Consider the following 15235-nt stretch of genomic DNA (forward strand, 5'->3'; position numbering starts at 1 on the left):
GTGTGCGTGTGTGGGGGGGACGACCCGGTGGGAATCCTGGGCGGGCCGCCGGCCCTCCCCGCGCCTCAGTTTGCCCAACCGCAGAAGAAACCCGGGGGCGGGCTTTTGGGTGACGGCTCGGGTCCGCTGGGCTCCGGGGTTCCTAAATGAAAGAGCCAACCTGCCCGCCCGTGATTATATAAAGGAGTCGCCTCCGCCCGCTGCGCCAGAGGCGTAGCGGGGAAGGGGTTGGCGAGGGGCGGGCTGGGCGGTTGTTTTCCAGGCTCTCCGAGTTCCCCCATCCAACTGCGGGCAGCTGGGCGGGCCGGCGATCCGGCCCCGGACGCCTGGGTCCTGCGGGCCGCTCCCGAAAGGGTCTGCGTGGCTCCGGAGGGGCGGAGGTGGGGACTGGGGAGGCGTCGGCTCGGCCAACTTTTTTTCCCCTGTCCATTTCTCCCACTTCCTCCCCGGTCGTGGGAGAGGTCTGGCGGGGGACGGGGGAGGGGGAGGAGGGGACGGCGGTGAGAACAGCCTGACCCGCCCGGGCCGCTGCCCGCGGCACGCGGCAGGCGCCCGGGGAAGCGCTGACGGGTGCGGTCAGCCGCCCGGGGGGCTTCGGGCCTCAGTTTCCTCTTCCTCATTCCCTCGGACGGAGAGGGTTGGCACCTGCTGTAGTGCCGGTTACTGAGCCTTTCTCAACTCGCCGTCTCTGCCCCGGGTTCTGTTTACCTCCATTCTAACGTCTAATCGCATTATCGTTATAATTAGTTATTATTAGTTATTACCATTATTACCACCATTACTTTACAGGCAGGAAACGTCCACTGCCATAGGTGAAATGGACCCAGTCTGTCCTTCTCTGACTTCAGAGCTTCCCTCCCCCCTCCCCCCCTCGCTTTATTGCTTCTTCACGCAACGTGTTAAAAGCGCCTTTAAGCTCCCAGATTGAATTGGTTTTTGTAATAATAATTTGGCTTCAAGGGAAACCCCGGGAGGCCCCCAGAGGGGAAGTGACAGCCCCAGGACTGGAAGCCTTAAACTAGCCTCAATTAAGTGGGAAGGGACTGAGGGAGGGGCCAGTGGCTACACCGAGAGGGTGGAACTCAGGGACTTTGCTCTAACGACCCTGCCTGGCATATAAGTCCTGCTTCCTTCTTTAACTACCCTGCTATCAGCCTTGGCACTAAAAGGGCCGAGTAGAAATACCGTTTGCAGGTCTCAGGATTGGGCTTGGACTCTTGCCGATAACCCCGAGCTCAGGCCTTAGTCCCAAATGGTCTTACTCCCCCACTGCAAGCTCCTAGGGATGAGTCAGTTTCCCCACCACCACCCAGCCTCAGATATCCTGCATTGGTTCTCCGCCATCGATAACCTGACTCAGAAGGGGCAGGGAACTCCTGTGTGAATCTGGCGTAGAATCTAATCCTGATTACACCTTGGGAAAAAGCAGAGGTTCTATGATTCCACCTTACATTTGAGGAAACTGAGACCCAGAGAGGGACCATGAGCAAGGATGTTGCAACCTGCATTCACCTGGCTCTGGACCATCCCAGAGGGGCTGGGGGTTGATGCCAGGGTGGCATACCCCTACTCCATGCCCATTCATGCCTGGGCAGTGAAAACAGAATGAGGGAGGGAGGCAAAGATTTGTCCTGACACCCACACCTCAGTCCCTACTCCCCCCTCAAAAAATACTCAAGTAGATACTACTTTAACACTTAGTAAAGTATAAAAGATTGATTGACTATGTGACCTAGGGCAGGTTACTTAACCTATCTGATTCTCAGTCTTTTGGAGAGAATAATGGTAGAGACTTCCTAGGATTGTAACAAGGAAGAAACAAGATGGTACATGTAACATACTTAAATAGCATAGTGCCTAGAGGAGGAAAATCCTCAATACATGATAGAGGTGATTATGTTATTATTATTACTATTATTATTATCTGGGCAGCGATGAAATCCATGTTTCCAAAGGTGAAAAATTCACACACACCCAAGGAATTTTGACCTCATCAGCAGACCCCATAACATGCTTGGTAAAGGGTTCTTGGAATGTATCAGGACTAGCTCCATCTTAGCAATAAAACAATATAAAAATTGATAACTACTTGACACTTGTCTCCAAACAGATTTATTTCAGGGTGAGAAGTAACTCCAGCTCTCATTCACTGGATTTTGCCTGTTATTTTAGTCCATCTGTGTAGCAGGGTTTATCATCCCTGATGTACCAATGAAGACATGGAGACTCAGACAGAATAAGTAACTTGCCAAAGACACACAGCATGTGAGTGGAAGAACTTGAATTCGAGTTATGTTGGCGAGGCTGCAGTTATATAATATTTTAAATAGATAGTTCTTGTCATCATAAACAGAGGTTGCTTCTGGGGTAGAGAAATAGTGGGGATGGGAGCAGGGTGAGAGAACTTCTGCTCACTCTCTACTCTTTGATCTTTTAAATTTTGTATCATGCATACATTACTTATAATAAAAAAATATAACTTTAAAGCAGCATTCCTTAACTCTTGTGCTTCAAAGGATACCATCAAGAAAGTGAAAGAAAAAACCACAGAATGGGAGAAAATATTTGCAAATCATAGATCTGATAAGGGTCTACTATTTAGAATATATAAAGAAATCTTGTTGTGTAACCACTATGCTGTACACCTGAAACTAACACAAAATAATATTGACTGTAAACTGTAATTGAAAAGTAAAATTAAAAAAAAAAGAAACCTTGAACTCAACAATAAAAACATAACCAAAATTTTTAAATGGGCAAAGGATTTGAACAGACATTTCTCCAATATAAGACATGCAAATTGCCAATAAAGTTCACGAAAAGTTGCCCAACATCCTTAGTCACTAGGGAAATGCAAATCAAACCACCAGGAGACACCACTTCACCCCTACTAAGAGAAGTAGAATAAAAAAGATAGACACTAACAAGTGTTGGTGAGGACAGGAAGGAAGTGGAGCCCTCATACACAGCTAGTGGAAATGGAAAATGGTGTAGGTGCTGTGGAAAAGAGCCTGGCAGTTCCTCAAAAGGTGAAACATGGAGCCACCATCTGACCCAGCAATTCCACTCCTAGGTATTCACCCAAGAGAAATGAAAACATCTGTCTGCACAAAACCTTCTACATGACTGTCCATAACAGCACTATTCACAACAGCCAAAAATTAGAAACAGTCCAAATATCTGTTCATCAATGAATGAACAGATAAACAGAATGTGGTCTATCCACACAGTGGAATATTACTCAGCCATAAAAAGGAGTAAGGCACTGACACATGCTACAATATAGATGAACCTTGAAAACATGATGCCCAGTGAGAAGCCAGACACAAAAACACATAGCATGTTGCCATTTATGGGAAATGTCTAGAACAGGCAAGTCCACAGAGACAGAAGGTGAACTACTGGTTGCTTGGAAGCTGGGAGGTGTTGGGAGGGGAAATGGAGTGACTGTTATTGGTCATGAAGTTTCGTTTTGGGGTGATAAACATGTTCTGAAATTAGATAGTGGCGATGGTTGCACAGCCTGTGAATACACTACAAACGACTGAATTACCCACTTTAAAAGGGTGACTTGTATAGCATGTGAATTATATATCAATTAAAAATTATATATATAAACAGTATAACTTTTTGATTGAGGAACATTTTGCAGCTTACAAAACTCATGCCTTCATTGTCTCATTTAATTTTCAAAATGCCTAAGCTATTTTAAGAGAATGTGTCTGTTACTACAGAAGATCATACAGATCCTGAGCGTCGAAGGTAGGACTGAAATCCAGGTCTCCTGAGTTTGGTGTGTTTACTAAATACGCACGCACAGGCACACGCGTGCACACAGCACGCACACAGAGTCCTGCCTCTGTCGTCCATCCCGCCATCAAAACCCAGAGGATGAGGGTAGTTTTAAAGGTTTCAAGCTTCTTAGATGATCCAGGTTGACTTCTTGAGAGTTCTCTGCCTCTTGGACCATGACAGGGAGGAGCCTTTGAGTGAGTTCTGGGCAGGAGGGAGTTCACATTTCTCCAGACCTGGGACTCCCAGATGAGTTCGCAAGGGGGACTCTGCCATTCTCCATCCCAGACTCCAGCTCCCCTACAGTCTATGGGGGTGGCTTTCTGAACCCCTAATGCTCCCATGCATGAATCTGGTGTTTCTTAAAACCAATCATTTTGTTCTACCTGCTGCCCAGGTTACCCTCTGGCTCCGGACCTCAGTGGCGGGGCCGTATGTCTTTCTCTTGCTTAGGAAGCGGCCACAGAACAAGGGTAAAGTGTCCTTGAGCACTTGGATCCAATGTCTTTTTTTTTCAATGGGTATTGACTATTCTCTCCACCGTGACCCAGAGGGGAGGGGATAAGGGGCCTCCTTTGGCTGCTGTGGATGAATCTGGGGCTGCAGGACCAGGGGACTCACAGCTCAAGGTCTTAAAAGTGTTTGCACGGGGTCTGGGGAATCCTGGTTAATTGGTATTTCTGGAGGAAGATCTGGGAAAGGGAGCTCAGGGTGAGCATTCTCGTTTTGAAAAGGGGAGGAACGCAGGCCAGGACACAGGTTCTAGAACCCGGGGATCTCTGAGCTTGATGTGGACCCCATAACCATTCTGGAACATTCTGTGCAGCAGTTGGTCTGCCTGGGAGACCACATAGCCAACCCTGGCGCCTCCTGTGGGCCAGTTGTCTGATCTCCAGCTTATGTTCTAGTGGAGGATAAAGATAATAGACAGACAGACAGATAAAAGAATTTCAGACAATTATCAGTGAGTGCAGTGAAGGCAGTTACCACAGGAACTGAACTGACAGCGAACAGGGCCTGGAGGCTGTTTTTAAAAAATGAACATGTGTCAAAAGATTCTATTTCACTCACTAATCAATGAGGGGACCAGTAAGATGTTACAACAGGTTCAAAGGAAAATTCTAAGAACACCCATATGCAGGCAAATAAGAAATGCTGAATTTACAAACAGAAGCAAAATGTGACTGTGCAGAGTTAATTTGTATTTCTGTGGGCAAGAATCACGATCATTATTATCAGTTTTCAACAACTTCCACAATTGAAAAATAGCTCAAAGACAGCAAAAGGCAGGCCCTAGTTGGTAGCTCAGCTGGTTAGAGTGTCACTCCCATACCCCAAGGTTGTGGGTTCGATCCCTGGTCAGGGCACATACAAGTGTCAACCAATGAGTGCATAAATTAGTGGAACAACAGATCAGTCTCTCCCTTCTTCTGTCTCTCTAAAATCAACAAATAAAAAATAATATAATAAAAAGAGTCCAGATGGGGTTGCTCAGTGGTTAGAGCGTTGGCCCATGGACTGAAGGGTCTCAGGTTCAATTCTGGGTCTAGGACACATACCTGGGTTGCAGGTTCAATCCCCGGCCCTGGTTGGGGCACGTGCGGGAGGCAACCAATCGACGTGTCTCTCTCACATCAATGTTTCTCTCTTTCTCTCCATCTCTCTTCCCCTCCTCCCTTCCACTCTCTCTAAAAAAATCAATGGAAAAAATATTCTGGGGTGAGGATTTAAAGTAATAATAATAACTAATAATAAGACAACAAAAGGCTCAGGACCCCATAGAATCAGACATCTGGTTTTGTCTAGGGGCTAGTTCTTTTTAAAAAGTGGCCATAAGGGACAATTCCTCAAGGAGGTGGTATTTGAGCAGAGACCTGAATAAGAAGCTGGGGACAGGCTTCCAGGTGTGCAGGTAAAGGCCTGGAGGTAGGATTGGCTTAGTGATGGGAAATCAGCCAGGAGGCCAGTGTGGCTGGAGCAGGATATTCAGAGGGCAATAAATGGGCACCTATAGGCCAGGTAAGTGCTTTGGACTTTATTCAAAGTGTCACAGATTCAGCTTTCAAAAGGATGGACATCTGACATCTGCTACAACATGGATGAACCTTGAGGACAGTGTGCTCAGTGAAATAAGCCAGTCACAAAAGGACAAACATTGTATGTTTCCACTCACAGGCGATCCCTAGAGCAGTCAAATCCACAGAGACAGAAAGTAGGCGGTGGGTGCCAGGAGCTCGGAAGAAGAATGGGGAGTCGGTGTTTAATGGGGACAGAGTTTCATTTTGGGAAGGTGAGAAATACCTGGAGATGGATGGTGGGGGTGGCTGCACACAATGTGAGTGGACTTAATGCCAATGAACAGTGTATTTAAGAATGGTTCAGATGATGAATTTTTATTATATATTTTATCACAATAAAAAAAAATCAGGGTTTTGATTGTCTTAAAAAAAAGACTAAATAAAAGAGAAAAGAAACTATATTGGGGTCTAACTTAACAAAGGTTGGCCTTTTTTACTTGGCAAGTGAAGACATTAGGAAGAACACACAAACTTCCACCCACAGCTACAGAAGCAAGTGGCTACCAGCTAGGCTTCTGGCGTCAGACCCTTTAAATCCTATAGTGACCACTGGCAGGCGAATTGCTGCTTTTGTGGGCAGGAACTTTGCAGGTGGTAGGTGTTCGATAAACCTGGAATTTGTGCACAGGTACAAAAGAGGCCAGGTGAGTTGCCGGAAGCCTCTCTGATTTTCCTTTTGGTAGAAATCTCCTCCCACTCAGGCCCCTCCCAGGTCCTGGGGCCCCTTCCAAAATGTGCTCTCAGGCAGAGCCAGCACACCCCAGGGTGGCCAAACCAGGTGTGCAAGTATTGAAATACTTCAGTACTCCTTGGCAAATCTCAGCTGTACAGAGCACCCACGTGCCACTCTGAGCCGTATCCTGGGACACCCCTTGAGCATCCAAGGAGAAATAATCTCTGAGCAGCAAACACTTTCTGCAGCCTCTGAACTCAGCGGTTGGGTAGATGCCTGGTCTACCTGCACTTGGGAAGGAGAAGATGGAAGAAGGCAGCGTCATTCTGGTGCTGCTGCGGCCCCTGACTCCGTCAACAGCTCGGAATTCCTGTGCAGTGGGCTCTTCCAGCCTGAGGCTCTCAGCTCCCATCTAGCTCTGGCCCCTCTCTCCATCTTTGTACTGTTATCTGGGACATCCCCTCAACCCCAGGCTGGACAACGGCTCCCAGAACCTCAGTGGAGTGCTCCAAAGCTGGGGGGCCAGCCTGCCTACCTTTGGGGCCTGGCTCAGAGCTCTGTCTCCACCACGGTCTCCAAGAACTGGCCCCACACTGTGGGAATTTGCTTAGGGAAGTGGGCTGTCAAGACTGGACGGGGTCCTGGCATGTAGTGAGTAGAGACCAGGGATGATACTCAACACCCTGCAGTGCCCAGGATGGCCCCACCCCAGGGAATGACCCGGTCCTAAATGTCCACAGAAGAAACTCTAGCATGGGTTTAACTTCAATCCTGCCTGCTACAAACCATGCCTGCTTGCTTCCTCCCTTTCTGTGCTCTGCAGAGAAGGAAAACTGCTGCTTGGGGGCCTCCAGACAACCCAGCACTTGAGCCATTTGGCCGCCCTCCACCCCCTCCCAACAGCCTGTCTCCACTCTGGAGGGGACTTGGCTTTCCATCTGTGCAATGGGCACTTATTGCCTGACTCTGGGGTAACCAGTAGAGATGGCCCCTGGTTGTCTTCACCCAGAGAGACCTCAAGCAAAGAAAGCCAGTCCTGTCCCTGCTGCCCCCCCCCATTGCCATCCATAAGATGGCATCTCCTAGAGGCACTCAGAATGGTGGGGACCTACAACCAGGGAAGGTATGGGGGGGGCACGCAGAAGGGGGAATGTGGCAGCATTTCTGGTCAGCTAGACCTCCCCCTTCGTTCTTTTTTTCTTAAATCACTGAAATTTAAAAAGGAACTCCTCCTTCCCTCCCTCCATCCCGCTGCCTGCCACGTGGGCTGGCTGGAGGAGTCACCCTCTCTCCTTCTCTTTCCCCCTCTGCAGGCGAGCTTGGCTGCCAGGCAGTAGCTTCAGTTTCACTTCGGTGTCACCGGTTTCACTTTCAGGCCCAGGAGAGAAAGAAGAAAGGGGAGGGGGGCAGGCTGTGTCAGGTGCAGCCTCCACCCCAGTCCCCCCAGGGCTACTCACTTCCTTTCCTTACTTTCCTCTGGCCTGGGCATTCTTAGAGTCAAGGTCAAGTTCTCTCTGCATGCCTTTGGGCCAGGCGAATAACCTCTTGGTTCTAGGCTCCTTTTCCTGTGCTCCCTGCCCCTCATAAAAGTGGGGCTGAATCATGTCCACCCCACAGGGTGTTGGGAAGATCAAAGTCTTGCTGACCAGGGCAGCAAATGTCAAGAACAGCCCCAGAAAGTCCCCACTGGAAGGGGGCGGGGCAAGGTCCAAGGCAGAATAGGATATTGGCTGCCTTACCCAGCGAGGGACCCTTGGCCCAGAAACCACCAGGAAGGAGCTTCATGCGGCCTGAGTCTAGGGCCTGGGTTTGGGTGACAGTGTCCCCTGAGGCTTCCTGCATGGCTTGGGGCTCCATTGTCTGGCAGACCCCAGCGGGAAGCCCAGCTGCTGTGCTTGCTTTCCAGCACACCTGCTGGTCTCTGGTCCCTGCCTCACTCTCACCCTGGCCCTACAGGATGGGGGGTCCACAGTCTGGTAGACAGATCCACTCCCATCTAAGCCTGCCCAAGAGCCACTTAAGGGCAGGAACCAGGCCCATTCACCTCTCTCTCCAGCACCCAACTCAGGACCTGATTAAGGACTAACCAGACAGGACAGGGGAGTCACTTGGGTATGTCAGTAACAGCTCCTGGGAGATAGTGTGTGTACATACATGAGAGGGTGTTGCTGTTGTTTTTATACAGCTTTATTGAGATATAATTCTCATACTGTTTACCCACTTAAAGTCTGCAAATCAGTCGCTTTTAGTATATTCATAACATCACCACTAATTCCAGAACATTCTCATCACCCCAAAAGAAGCCCTATCTCCATCAGCAGTCACTCCCCACCCCCCCACCCCAGCTCCTGGCAACCAGGAACCCACTTTCTGTCTCTGTGGATTTACCTGTTCTGAACATTTCACATAAACGAAACTACAAACTATGAGGCCTTTTGTGTCTGGCTTCTCTCACTGAGCATGGTATTTTCAAGGTCCATTCATGTTGTAGCAAGTGTCAGAGCTTCACTCCTTTTCATGGCTGAGTAATATTCCAGTGTGTGGATGTTCTATTTATTCATTCATCCACTGATAGACATTTGGGTTGTTTCCAGTGAATCATGATGCTGTGAGTGAGGGCAGGCTTTAAGGTAACCAAAACGGGTGTTGATCAGTGCACATCCACCCGCAATAAATGATGTATGGTATTTTATGGGAGCAGGAGGAGCACCCAGAAGAGACAGCTTGGCACCAGGCTCTCTGGGTCTCTGCTGGGCTCTGGGAAAACCCTGTCCCCACCTCCACTCAGATTATGAACCTAGGAATTCCAAACACCAGATTGAGAGGCTTCCAGAAGCTCCACAGAAGGGCCAGTAGGGCTGGGTACTCAGCTTTGGAAAATGGCCCCTCCCCTTTAAAAAGGAAGATCAGTGGGCTGGGGATGGGCAGGTCAAAGGGAGTAGAGGGGAGGGGACAAATGAGAAAATAGGGGAGGGGAGGGGAGAGATTGGGAGGGGAAGGAGGACAGGGAAGGGACATCCTTCCTATAACAGGTGGGTGGGAGGCCTCCTAGCACCTGTGCCTCGCCTCACGCCTCCCCTTGGGCGGGGAGCCCCCTGGGCAGGTGAGGAGGAGGGGGAGTCACACGGGATCCGATGCTGTGATCCCAGAGTAACTTCCTGCTTTTTAATGTGGGGGTGAAGACAGGGGACAGTGCACCTTGCATCTCAGGGTTTAGGCATCCCTCCCGCCCTTGGGAGGTCGGGCCACTCCAGCCCCACCCCTACCCGCACCCAGCTTCACCCCAATCCGCCCCCATCTTGGGACCTCAGGCCACATCCTTGCTAACTCATCTCCTAGCCCTAGGGCGCTGAGCATCTCTGCAGAGTCCCTTCCCCTTTTCGGGCCAGCCAGACCCCAGGCATTTTGATCCCAATCGCCCTGCCCCCTCCCCTCAGTTCCAGGCGCCCTTGCTGCCCGTGGGGAGACCAAGTGCAGGCACTCACTGGCCACTTGTATGTGGTCTTTAGGGAGATGTCCATCCACATCCAATGCCTGCTTTTTCATTTTTATTTTTTTGGCTAATCCTCACCCAAGGATATTTTTTTCCATTAATATTCAGAGAGAATGGAAGGGAGGGAGGGAGAGCGAGAGAGAGAAACTTGGATGTGAGAGAGACACAGCGATCAGTTGCCTCCCGAAGGCTCCCTGACCGGCGCAGGGATGACCCCTTGACCCGGAGAACTGAACCTGTGACACTTCGGTGCGCTGGCCCATGCTCTAACCATTGAGCTTATTTTATTTTTAAAATAAATATATCTTTATTGATTGCAGAGAGAGGAAGGGAGAGGGAGAGTTGAAACATCAATGATGAGAGAGCCGTCATTGATCGGCTGCCCTCTGCATGCCCCCCGACCGGGAATCAAGGCTGCAATTCGGGCATGTGCCCTGACTGGGAATCAAACTGCGATCTCCTGGATCCTAGGTGTATGCTCAACGGCTGAGCCACGCTGGCCAGGCCCTGCTCACTTTTTAATTGGGTGATTATCTCTTGGTTGCCTGGTCCTAATGATTTTTCTTATATTCTGGCACCAGACCCGTCTCCCAAACAGGATTTACAAGTATTTTCTCCCACTCTGTGCGGTGTCTTTTCACTCTCTTGTTGCATCCAAGTTTTCAAATTTGACTAAGTTCAGGTTCACCTATTTTTCCTTTTGCTGTTTGTGCCTATGTATTGTGTTGAAGAACCACTGTCAAGTCCAAGGCCACAAGACTTAAGACTATGGGGGGAAAGTTAATGCAGCAGCTGTGCTGAGGGTTTACTGTGGAGGTCTGGCAGCCCTTGGCAGTCCGAAGGGGGAGGATGTTGGTCCTGAGCCTGAAGCTTGAGCAGGAGTTGGGGAATGGGATGCAAGAGAGGACCTTCCAGAACAGGGAGCAGCAGGTGCAGACAGTAAGGCAAGAGTAAATGAAAGACTTGTATCTCCCCTCCCTCTCCTTCTTCTCCCCAAGGACCCCTGGGTAGCCCCTACCCCAACCTGGGTCCCCACAGAAGGGGGGAAGGGGACCTGAGTAAAAGGGGAGGCCATTACTGGGGGAATGGCAGATGCCAGCCATCTCCTGTGATGACCCCCTTTGCAGAGGAGGGATTGCAGAGGAGGGAAGTGAGATCCACAAGGGCATGACCTTCCTTGAAGCTGCAGAGCCAGCGGGCAGCTGTGATGCTAGTACAGGTAGTCCAGCTCCTGCTGCCATGGGGTGGGGATGGTGGGGGAGGAGACAGGGCACATGGCTTGAGTCCCTCTCTCACCTGAGGCTTCTCTCTGATTCTCCAGGTGCTTCTCTGTGGGCCTCCCTCTGTCCCCTGGGAAGCTTGGGTAGAAACTCGAGACTCAGTCATCCATTCAGGCTGCCATGAGGCCCAGGCCTCTCCCTCCTGCCCTCTTTCCTCCTCTAGAGCCACCGAGTCGTTGCCATGGGGACTGCAGAACAACCGGGTCCTCTACTTACCTGGTTTATGGTTCAAGATTTGGCCTCCAGCCTCGGGTGGCCTGCCTGGAGCTGGAACACCTGGTCAGCAAGGCATCCAGAGAGGGGGACGTGGGGGCTGGAGGCCCTACTTGTTTCTGGTTTCGGAGTCCCTTCCCCTTCCTCACCCCTACACCATGTCAAACCCAGCTTTCTGGGAAACACTGTCACAGCTTCCTCTGAACTCCGTTAACCTGGGAGTCCACAGCAAGAGAGGGAGGCCAAGTTCCACCTTCTGGGCTTGAGGCTTCCTGCCCTACTTGGCACACACCTCCTCCCCCCGTGGCTGGCTGAGCGTACTTCTCCCAACTGCCCACCTTCCAGAAGATTCTGCTGACCCTGCCCACACACCCCTGCCATACGGTGTTCCAGGCTCTAGACAAAGAAAACCTGGTGACTTCAAGCAGGGCTGCCCCCACCCCCGCCCCCACGCACACAAGTCAGGGTCTGACCTCTGCTGCTGGGCGACTGGCCTCCGGACAGTATCAAATTTGGGGAGGAGGTTGGGCTAAATCAGGCTCTCTCCCCTGAGCACTTTGGATATTAGGGTTGGGTCATTCTCTGTGGGGGCTGTCCCTGGCACTGTGGGGTGTTGAATAGCATCCCTGGCCCCTGCCCACTTGATGCCAGAAGCATCCCAACTTGTGACAGCCACAGATGTCCCCAGACATCGCCCCGTGTCCCTGGATTGAGGGTGTAGGATGATCTCCATTGAGACCCTATGGGCTATGACAGCTGGGAGAGGACAGAGCGCAGAAAGGATTTACACATGGCCACGTGTGTCACCTGAGATGTGGTGGGTCCAAACTGAGATGTGCTGAGGGCAAAACCTTCGTATTACAGAGACTTCGTAAAAAAGAATGTAAAATACCATAGTAGTTTTTCATATTGATTACACAGTGGAAGTGGTAATGTTTGGGCTCTGTTGTGTTAAATAAAGCATACCATCAAATTACCTTCACCTGTTTCTTTTTCCTATTGTAACTGCAGCTGCTAGGAAATTGAAATTGTGGACTCTGCCTGGAATCGGCTTGCTGGTTCTGCAGCCCTTTTTTTGTGATCCCCGCACCCTCCCTCCCCCCAGCCCGGGAATGTTTGTTATGCTCACAGAAGGGAATTCGACCTGTCCAGGGGCCAGGATGATCTGGTCTGAGAATTTCACAGAATGAAGGGGGTGGGCAGTCACTTAAAAAATCAAGTATTTGGATAGATCCGACCCCATTACATCTAATGGAGCTGAGTGATCACTTATTTCCGTGGGTCACCACTGGGCATTGGGGTGAACTACTGGCTTTGAGGCACAAATGCCACGGAAAGGAACCAGGTGGGGACACAGGGAACAGCACGTGGTCATATAAAGTGCTATTGAGCTGCACTGACTTGTACCAACAACATGCTTGAGACTTTCTTCTTGCAAACCAAGCACCAAAAAAAGTGAAAACACACAAAACAAATAAATAAAAGGACACCCATCATGCAAGATTCTAAAGCTGATTTTTTTTTTTTTTTGGACAGAGGTCAGCCAGGGGAGTGCTGGGGATCAAAGGTGTTGCCGTGTCCACACCCCCACCCCAACACTGTGGCTGTGTCATCTCACGTACTTGGCCATCCTGGGGTTTTTAAAGAACAGCGACAAGAAACCTTGATACATGTGCGCAAAACATGGGGTCTCTCCTAAGAACCAAGGCCAAGGCCTGATGCCAACTTCTGCCTGGATCCCCACGTCAGGCCCCAAACCAAAAGCAGTCACTAAAGAGCTTGCCCCCTTGCAACACAGAACCTATAACCACGTTGCTGGGATGGGGAGCAGGTCCCTAGGTCTGTGGCCACCTTTAGCCAGATAATTGGGAACAGCCAGGCCTAGACCATGAGCACTGCAGTGACTGAATTAGAGGGTGCCAAATTTGGGGATGTTCCCAGGGAATGGGGACTGAGGGAGACACCTGAAAACTCGGCTTTCAGCGGTTCGGACACGTTTTGGTGTGATCTCCACTTTCTAGAAGCCCGGCTCTGATGCAGAGTGGGAAGAGAAGGTGTTTCCCTTAGACCTCTCAGATGTGCCAAGGGATCCTGGCAAAAGTATAACAGTACAGTATAGAACACAGCTGTGTGAGCTTGAGGGCCTTGGGGGCAGCACCCAGACCTCTCAATGCCTGTGGAGGCTCCCACTTTCAAAACATCCCCTTCCGCCCCCTATCAACCCTAAATTCCACCCCCAGCTCCCTCAACCCCTGCCAATGTGGTCTTTTACTCCTTGTAAATGGCAGCTGGTTTCATGTTAATGGAAACCTGAGATATACAGGACAGGCCCAAAGATGCAGCCCACCTGTGACCACCAGTGCCATTTACTCTCAGGCCAAGAGACCAAATCATGGTTCACACGTTAGGACCCCTTCCCCTGTGCGGGAGGTCGTGAGGAAGCTGGGGTACTCACACAGCAACACCTTAATAACTTTTAGTTATCTTTTCATTCTTTTCTAAATCAGGGGACACTTTGGGGGGAAACTGAAGTGGCAGAAACCTGGTAAGCTGGTTGAAAGAGCCACCAACTTGTCTTCTCTTTGGTGTCCACAGAAAAAAAACATGGGACGCTAGAAGGGTCTCCATAAGAAATGGACCTGATAGTTCCCACTAGCCTCTGCCTTCTGCTGCACCTTCTCCAGAAACCCAGGGCTAGCTTGGACTGCACCAGGCCATGTCCCTCTCAGAGAACTCTTCCCCCGCAATTTGCCACAGATAAATATCAGCTTGTTTCAAGCTATCAGGAAGTATTGAGAGGGGCGGCTGACAGCTTTAACATCTTCAGAGTTTGGAGGAGGGGAGCCTTAGAAGCAGCCCTGGCCTCCCCCACTTCCTACTGTCTGAAGGCCCAGAGGCAGCCTTCTGGCCTTCTCTGTCTGAGCCCTGAAGACAGAAGGGCTGGCTACCCCAACATACACGGGAACTAGGGCAACCTCCCTCCCGCTGTTTCATTTACAACCAGCTGTGGACTAACGGTTCAAGGGCCCAAAAGAGTGATGTGCCTGGGTGGTCACTTTGGATTCACTGGGCGAGCAGAGGTGACTGAGAGTGCTGCCCGCCCACGTGTGCAGGCGAAGGGGAGCACAAGCCTTATCTACTGAATCTGCTGGGGGTTTCAACCACACTGAGGGCTTGGAAACCCAACACTTCCTTTCTGCCGAGTTGAGTGCCGGCTCAGCTGCCACTATGAAGAGTCAGAAGTGTCTGCTCCTAAGGCACAGGAGAGGACCAGGACCCTCTTGGGGCAGGTCACACTCAGCTGCTGAGGACAGGCAGGGATGGCTATACCAGGCTGCATGACAAGAGGCAGCAGTGGCCAGGGGGAAGTGGACTTCATGACAACCAACTGCCTCACTGCTCTCTGGGCCTGCTGAGGGCTACCTTTAAGGGAGCAGGTGTCAGGAGAGGGGATGAGAGGGGACAACACACAGAAATGCAAGGCAGTACTTCCTCTGTTTTGGTGAAAGATTCCAACATCTAGGGGTTCCCTCTGAGGCTTTGTCCCTTGAAAAAAGAGCAAAGCCAGTTCCTGACACCACTTACCATCCCAATTTCTCTGTGGCCCAGCTGGCTCAGGGCTGGGGCTGCCCTCAAGGGACACTATTCCCCCTGGGGTTGGACCAGAGGCTGATACCCAAAGAACAAATGGAACAAGTACAATGGG

Source organism: Miniopterus schreibersii (genome assembly GCF_964146895.1).
Source record: "Miniopterus schreibersii genome assembly, chromosome: 4".
Lineage (NCBI taxonomy): Eukaryota > Metazoa > Chordata > Mammalia > Chiroptera > Miniopteridae > Miniopterus > Miniopterus schreibersii.